The sequence below is a fragment of the Abramis brama genome, assembly GCF_963993115.1.
Source record: "Abramis brama genome assembly, chromosome: 5".
NCBI classification, from domain to species: domain Eukaryota; kingdom Metazoa; phylum Chordata; class Actinopteri; order Cypriniformes; family Leuciscidae; genus Abramis; species Abramis brama.
The window spans coordinates 31,978,219-31,986,039 of NC_139967.1; the positions used below are offsets into that span (position 1 = coordinate 31,978,219).

At 36.5% G+C, this 7,821-nt stretch overlaps 1 protein-coding gene across 2 annotated transcripts in view; it reads right to left on the minus strand.

The window, feature by feature from the left end:
• The window catches only part of LOC311082804 (multiple C2 and transmembrane domain-containing protein 1-like), a 249,862-nt gene that overhangs the window by 241,251 nt on the left and 790 nt on the right, over positions 1-7,821 (minus strand). The window lies entirely within an intron of this gene.

The window sequence follows — 7,821 nt, forward strand, 5'->3', positions numbered from 1 at the left end:
CTCAACTTACGGTTCCAAAAACGGAGGTAACTTTCAGGGAAAGGAAGTAGCCATAGCAACTTAGCCTACTCTCTGAACTCTCTGGAGCAGGTTTTGTTCCAGGGTTAGTTTGTTTCAGAGGTATTCAGCACATGATGATCTTATTTTATTCTCTTCTCTCACATCAAAGATGTGCATTCAAAAGGTTTTTGAATGAAAATATCATTTTCTATAGAATGTATTTCTATAAGAAAATGTATATGTGATACATCTCACAACAAATGTGGAAGAAAAATGGCTAAACATACATTTTTTACTTAAATACAGCCATATTATCTTTCCATGGTGACTCCTGGATTCAGCGCTCGGTTGAGAATGTCTTTATGTGGTCACTGTTAACTCTGAGTTTCATACTTGGCCTGCTTTGGTCATTAATAGAGCAGCATGTGTGTCAAAACATCAGAGATTGTGAGGAGTTAAGAGGAACCAAATTAGGCAACACCAAATGAAGATTGTGAAGCCCACACGACTGAACTGAGAATGTAATTTCATCCGTACGTGTCATTGGAAGTCAAAAATATACAGGCGAGCGAGATTGTTTGCTGATCAGAATATCAGCAGGAATACAGGGCATGAGGATATTATTGGCCCCCAACGAAAATAGCTAGGCAAAACATCTAAAAGCAACAGTTCCATCAGTGTTTGTTTTATGAATGATTCAATGTTTTCGAATGAATTAATGACCTTTGTTGAGTGAATGATTCAATGACTCACTCATAGGCTGCATCCGAAAACTTAGGCAGCTGACTTGTTGCCTCGCTGCTTTATAGACAATTACTATGCAGGCAGCGTTTGTCACGAATGTACCTCACGATTTCGGACAGACTTCTGAGGCAGCCTAACAGTTTAATGATCTACAGAAAAATGGAGCGAGCTTTGGTACGAACTAAACAAATATTTAATTACTACAGTAGCAATTTCTCAGAAATGACAGCAGAAGTGGAAAACGTTGGTCAAAAACATACCTTTACACACAAACTGACAAGCAACCGCATCTTTCAGACACCAGCTTTCTTTCTCTAGCTCAACTGTCACCGAATATGTTCACCGAATGCAATACGTAGGATTGTGGCATATCAAAGGCAGGGCTCTCAAGTTTTGAAGACAGGCAAGAGTGACATTAATTATAGGATATATTGTAACAGGATATAATTATAAAATATGACATTATTTTAAAAGTGACCTATAACATCGACTATGCAATACACTTTAATATATTTAGTGCTAATAAAATTATTAAGCCTATTTGGAGAGAGAGATGTTTATAATGTGACAATATGTCAGTCATCGTGTGATAACGGAAATATGACTAGGCCTAGACAGACTACTTGTTCTGAGCAGGTGTTGTCAGTGAACAGGCTGTAAAACTGTTGGCTAAGTTATATAAAGTTAAAGGGCATGATGACTAGATTATTTAATTTATTTTTTATTGTGTTTTTTTTTTATTGTGTACAGCCTTGATAATTAAAGACTATGCAGGCCTGACACAAGTCGGCATATTAGCTAAATGTATTATTGTCTGAGAGCCAGAAAGTACATTTACTGCCAGAAGCTTCTTCCACACGCAGCTGGTGACAAAAATCTCCATGGTGAGGTAATAAAAACGTGATGACACGACTCAGGAGCAGCAATGGTTGTACACACTCTTCATGACCTTACATAATCTGTTCTACTCTAAAACGAAATCACATAGATCGAAATGCTGCAATCTCTATAATTCATGGAAAATTAGCCCTGTATCTGTTACATTTCCAAACAGAACAACACAGAGGAAAAGGACCTCAGTAAGGCAGTAAGGTATTATATAATTGCTATGGAGGGAAAGATATGTAAAAGGGTTTAATTATGGATCAGGCTAAATGGGTCACTGATTCTTTCTTTGCCTTCTCTGCATACAATGTCACTGAACTTCTCAAAGCCACATACTGTATAGTATTTCATACATAGATTTTGATCTTTCTATAAATACCTGAGTCTTCATATTAAAAAAACCTATTGCAAACGGCATAAATTAGAAATATTATTCTAGCTTTGTAACCAGGGGGGTCACTAGAGCCCCAGTGAAATATTACTGATAAATCCTTGTCTGGCGATGGAGATTACATATACTGAACTGAAAATAGTTTTCCTTGATAATACTTCAGCAATCATTTTGTATGTTTGCTATTAGTTGTTTATAACTAAAAACTAGTGATTGCAGTTTCACAAATTAATCACTGTTTGATTTTATTGGTCAAACAGGATTGCAAACCGATCAGATTTTTTCACGATTCAGTTTGATTTATTCCTATAATTCACTCATGCACTGAATTTTTGTAATGGTTTCTCACACCGGAATAGTAATGCATACTTTATAAAACAGAAAACAAAAAAGAGCGCTGGATGAGATAGATATTTAGGCTATACATTTATAGCTGTATTTAGGCTGTATTTATACTTCTGTCCATTGTAGGAAACAAAACTTGTAAATGTCTCCTTTCGTTCACCAGTGATGACGTCATTCTTTATTGCATGCGGATTGTAAATCACTCTCTACTGCAGGAAAATATCATTTATGCCATTTATGTCCATATATACATTATAGTATAAAAATATGGGGATACTTTTTGATGGGGGCTTTGTGCCCTAGTAACTGATGAAATCCTAGAAACGTTCCTGTTTATAACTGAAAGATGTATAGCAATGGTAACATACAGTACATATCTCCCTGACCAACCTTGATCCCAATGGATATCACTCATCTCACTAATAATTGGTGGGTCTCTCTATTAGCCCCTGAAATAGTTACAGTAAGCATAAGTATACATGCTTAATCAAAATTATTCAAATCCCATTGCAAATCCGGTTTATTGGTAAAAATTGACAGACTTTCAGTTGTTTGCAATGAACAAATCATTCAAAAGTAATTGAAATAGCTCAACACAACAAACATTTCAAGTGGAAACTGATCTGCAAAACAGGTGTTGTCCCAAGCACACCTGATGCAACTAATCAAGGGCTTCATTAGTTGCACCAGGTGTGCTTGAGCTAAAACACATGAAATATCTGAACTGGTTTGTAACACTGATATAGCTCAGTCAAAAAATGGTCCAAGAAGATAATATCATCCTCCACAAACAAGGAAGAGGATACAAAAAGATAGTGAAGGCACTAAATGTTCCTAGAGACATCGTTGGAAGCAAAGTTTGCAAGTTAAAAGTTAAAGGAGCAGTGGTTACACTACCTGGATGGGGCAGAAAAAGGAAGCTATCAATGGCTGCAACCTGATTTCTGAGAAGGCAGGTTCAGAAAAGCCCTTGTGTGACTGCAAAAGACCTGCAGCAAGACTTGGTGGCAAGAGGCACTGAGGTTTCAGCTTGCCCAGAAAGGCACGTACTTAACGCATGCCAGAACTCCAAGACGTACACCACTACTGACCCACTACTGACCCAAAACCACAAGAAATGTCGGCTCCAATTTGCTCAAAATCATATAAACATTTTTGGGATTCTGTTCTGTGGAGCGATAAAACAAAACTGGAACTTTTCAGCCCTGTGGATCAGTGGTATGTCTGGAGGAAGAATAATGAAGCATATACTGAAAAGAACACTCTGCCTACAGTTAAGCATGCTGGTGGCTCGGTGATGCTCTGGGGCTGCTTTGCATCCTCTGTCACTGGAAACCTGCAGCGTGTGGAAGGAGAAATCCTAGGAGAAAACGTCATTCTGTCAGTGAGGAAGCTGAAGCTTGGGTGTCATTGGACCTTTCAACAGGACAATGATCCCAAGCATTCCTCAAATTCCACCAAGGCTTGGTTGCAGAAGAAGTCCTGGGAGATTCTACCATTTTGTCTATTTAAATGGAGAAAAAATGATCATAACTCCAGTAAACTATGGAGTGCCGCAGGGATCTGTGTTGGGCCCTCTATTATTCTCAATATATATGATGCCACTTGGAAATATTATAAGGAAACATGGAATTAGTTTCCATTGTTATGCTGATGACACTCAAATATATATTTCATCACGGCCGGATGAAAACGCTAAATTATCCAAATTGACAGAATGTGTTAAAGATATAAAAGATTGGATGACGCGTAATTTTCTTTTATTAAATCCAGACAAGACAGAGGAAATACTTATCGGTTCAAAAAACCGCCCACAGAACCTCTCACAATACAACTTTGACATCATAGGATGTCCTGTTACTTTATCCTCTACAGTAAAAGACCTGGGTGTTATACTCGATTGTAACCTGTCTTTTGAAAATCATATTTCATATGTTACAGCCTTTTTCCACCTTAGAAACATTGCTAAGCTACGTAATATGCTATCAGTTTCTGATGCAGAAAAGTTAGTTCATGCATTCATGACCTCGAGACTAGATTACTGTAATGCTTTATTAGCTGGTTGTCCTGCATCCTCAATTAACAAGCTACAGTTAGTCCAAAATGCAGCCGCTAGAGTTCTTACTAGATCAAGAAAATATCATCATATAACACCGATTTTATCATCACTACATTGGCTACCTATAAAGTTCCGTATTAATTACAAGGTATTGCTACTGTATTTATAAAGCCCTAAACGGCTTAGCTCCAGTCTATTTAACGGATCTTCTATCGCCCTATAATCCATCGCGCTCTTTAAGATCAATAAATTCGAGGCTTTTGGTCATACCTAGGATATCCAGATCAACCAAAGGAGGGAGAGCATTTTCACATTTGGCTCCGAAACTCTGGAATAGTCTTCCTGATACTGTTCGTTGCTCGGACTCGCTCTCCCAGTTTAAAACTAGATTAAAGACGCATCTTTTCGGCCAGGCATTCATATAATATTGTTAATCTTACAGTTCAAACTACAATCCGGCCTCTAGTTCATAAATGCCAGAGGAGAACTGGCCCCGACTGAGCCTGGGTTCTCCCAAGGTTTTTTTTTTTTTTTCTCCATTAGGTCACCTGATGGAGTTTTAGGACACCATTAGGTCACTTGATGGAGTTTTTTCGGTTCCTTGCCACTGTTGCCTTTGGCTTGCTCAGTTGGGGATATTTTGGGGATATTTAATTTTATTCTATCAATCAATAAATTCCACTAGAAACAAACCTTGTTGTATTATTTTATTTTAATTTAATACTGTGAAGCTGCTTTGATACAATCTGTATTGTGAAAAGTGCTATACAAATATACTTGATTTGATTTGATTTGATTCTACAGTGGCCATTACAGTCACCTGACTTGAACCCCATAGAAAATCTCTGGTGGGATTTGAAGGCGGTTGCAGCACTCAAACTGAAAAATATTACTGAACTGGAGGCCATTGCTCATGAGGAATAGGCTAAGATTTCTCAGAAACGCTGAAAGAAGCTGATGTCTGGTTACACGTCTCATTTGCAGAAGGTCATAACAGCAAAAGGGTGTTCTACTAAGTACTAAAGATGCTTGCCATGAAGGGGTTGAATAATTTTGAGTCTGCAGAAGTCATTAAAAGAAGTCATTTTGTTTGATTTGTTCATTGCAAACAGCAATGGGGGTTGAATAATTAAATAAAAGCTTTTAAATATTCAACAACTGATCTTGCTGTCTGTTCATTTTCAACATGACCAATGGGGATTCATGAAATGAAGGGACAATAATGTTGTCAGCAGGTTCATAAAATAATGAACTGATATAGCCTAAAAAACACGATCTTATTTGCAACAAGGTCCTTTTGTAAGTGAAAACTCCAAATGGTACTGTTGATAAGGGAATTGCTCTGAAATGTGGAGTATTGCTTTCTCTTGCATTTTCATTGTCTGATAGATGAATTAAACTAAATTACAATGTGTTGGGGGAAAATAACATAAACCTGAATAAAATTATCTTTATAAAGTCCTGTTTAGGCCATTGAGCTCATACTTCCTGATTAAAATATTCAGTGTGGAAAAAAACAACAACAAAAAACAGCAGTTTTTACTACAAATCTTACAGTTTTAGCTTGTTGTCACTAGTTGCACCTGAATTAGCAGATAAGTTTGCTTTTTGTTGCATTTAACATCTTCATTAAGGCATATGTGTCATTTCTGACATCTGGGACATTTAAGTGTGATAACCACAAGAGCTGCTACATGTCACCAGTTAAGGGCTACTAAGACAATTAAAAACTTTGTGACTATGAAAAACCTTCTTGTGGGACAGATTTCATAAGATGTCATAACTGCATTTTATGAAAATCATGGTTGCATTAGTGCATTAATATGTTACAGAGAGAACGCATGATGTAATATCATTTCTGTAGAGCATGTATGATATACAGGGCCCCCACAGTAACATCTGGGACATCTGAGTCACACCTAAAAATGTGTGAATGGCATTGCATTAGAAAAATATCAACCAAGTGACATTTATTTTAAAGAAAGACCGCACAAACAGACTTTTAAAACAAAGCAATTAACAAACAAAAAAAGTTTGTTAACAGATATGCTGTCAAAATTAAGATGACATTAAGTAGCCTATTTAAAAATGAAAATTCCTGTCATGTACATTATGCTCAGCTCTAAATTTATTTAATTAGCTAGAAATTAAATTGTGATTGTGCACTGTAGAAACTTATATGATCAATAAGTTAGAACAACATGTGTTTTTACATTGCTTTAACTTTTTTCAACTTTTTTATAAGTTATACAAGATTCAACAAATTTCAGTTTAATTAATGCAATTTATTTTGAAATGACTTAAGCATCCAAGTTTATTTAAAAATTGAAGGCAGCAACATCTTTATCAAACAATCTTTAAAAACCCTTATCCAATATTTATAAGGAACAACTGGCAAAGTAATGGAAACATATTGTGGGAATCCTAACGTGATGAACTCCACCTGTGGCCACTCTGAAGTTCACATGAGTGAACTTGAGAGGAAATGACTTCATGTAGGCGCACCACAAAGCACTGACAACAGTTAAAAAATAACTGCAAAAATGGCTGAGACAAGTGAAGATGTTTGAGTAAAACTCTGGTATTGTTTGTTTGCAGATGCCATTGGTTTGTTGTGTTATCTAAGACAGAGACACTGAAGTGTGGCTTAAATGTTCAAATACTATTTGGGGCCACTGAATGTGACGTAATGTAAAACATTTAGATATTTTGAATAAAGTTAGTGCAAACAAGAGAGTACACAAGAGAGGAATCAGCAGCACCACACAATGGCAGATCAGTCAAAATGCTTGTTGTTGTCTAAATACCCCACATGGGAAAATTGTTGAGGATGGTGGGGTCCCTCAGCTGAGACTGTTGGCCAGGGCATGAAAGCTGTGTTTGTTGTTAAGTAAACTGAACTAGATAATATTGTATTATCGGTCTGATGATGTTCAGTCATCCATGTTTCATCCATCCATAACCAAGAGAATTACTAACTAAGATTAAAGAGATAATCTAAAATAAAATAAGATTTTACTATTCTACATGTATCAATGTGATTTTTGGTCTTTTATCATAGAATTTTCAGTGTCCCACATTGGGGACACAACTGTCCCACATTAGGAAGCTGCAGATTGTCTCAGACGACTTGCAATAAGAGCACTAATATGTCTATAATTTCTCTTATGAATGGGTTATCTGAATTTCCTCTTTTTATTTGATTAGGACACATCCTGGGGTTTTTATGTTTTGGTTACACATCGCAATATGTCATAGAAGTCTGAAGTGCAAAAAAATGGATACATGTGTGATAAAAGTGGCTAAATAGGAAGAAATGTAAAGATAAACTAATTTCTTAGGATGCAAAAAACATACTCAGGTCACTTTCTGGTCAGTAATTTAAAATCACTCTTAC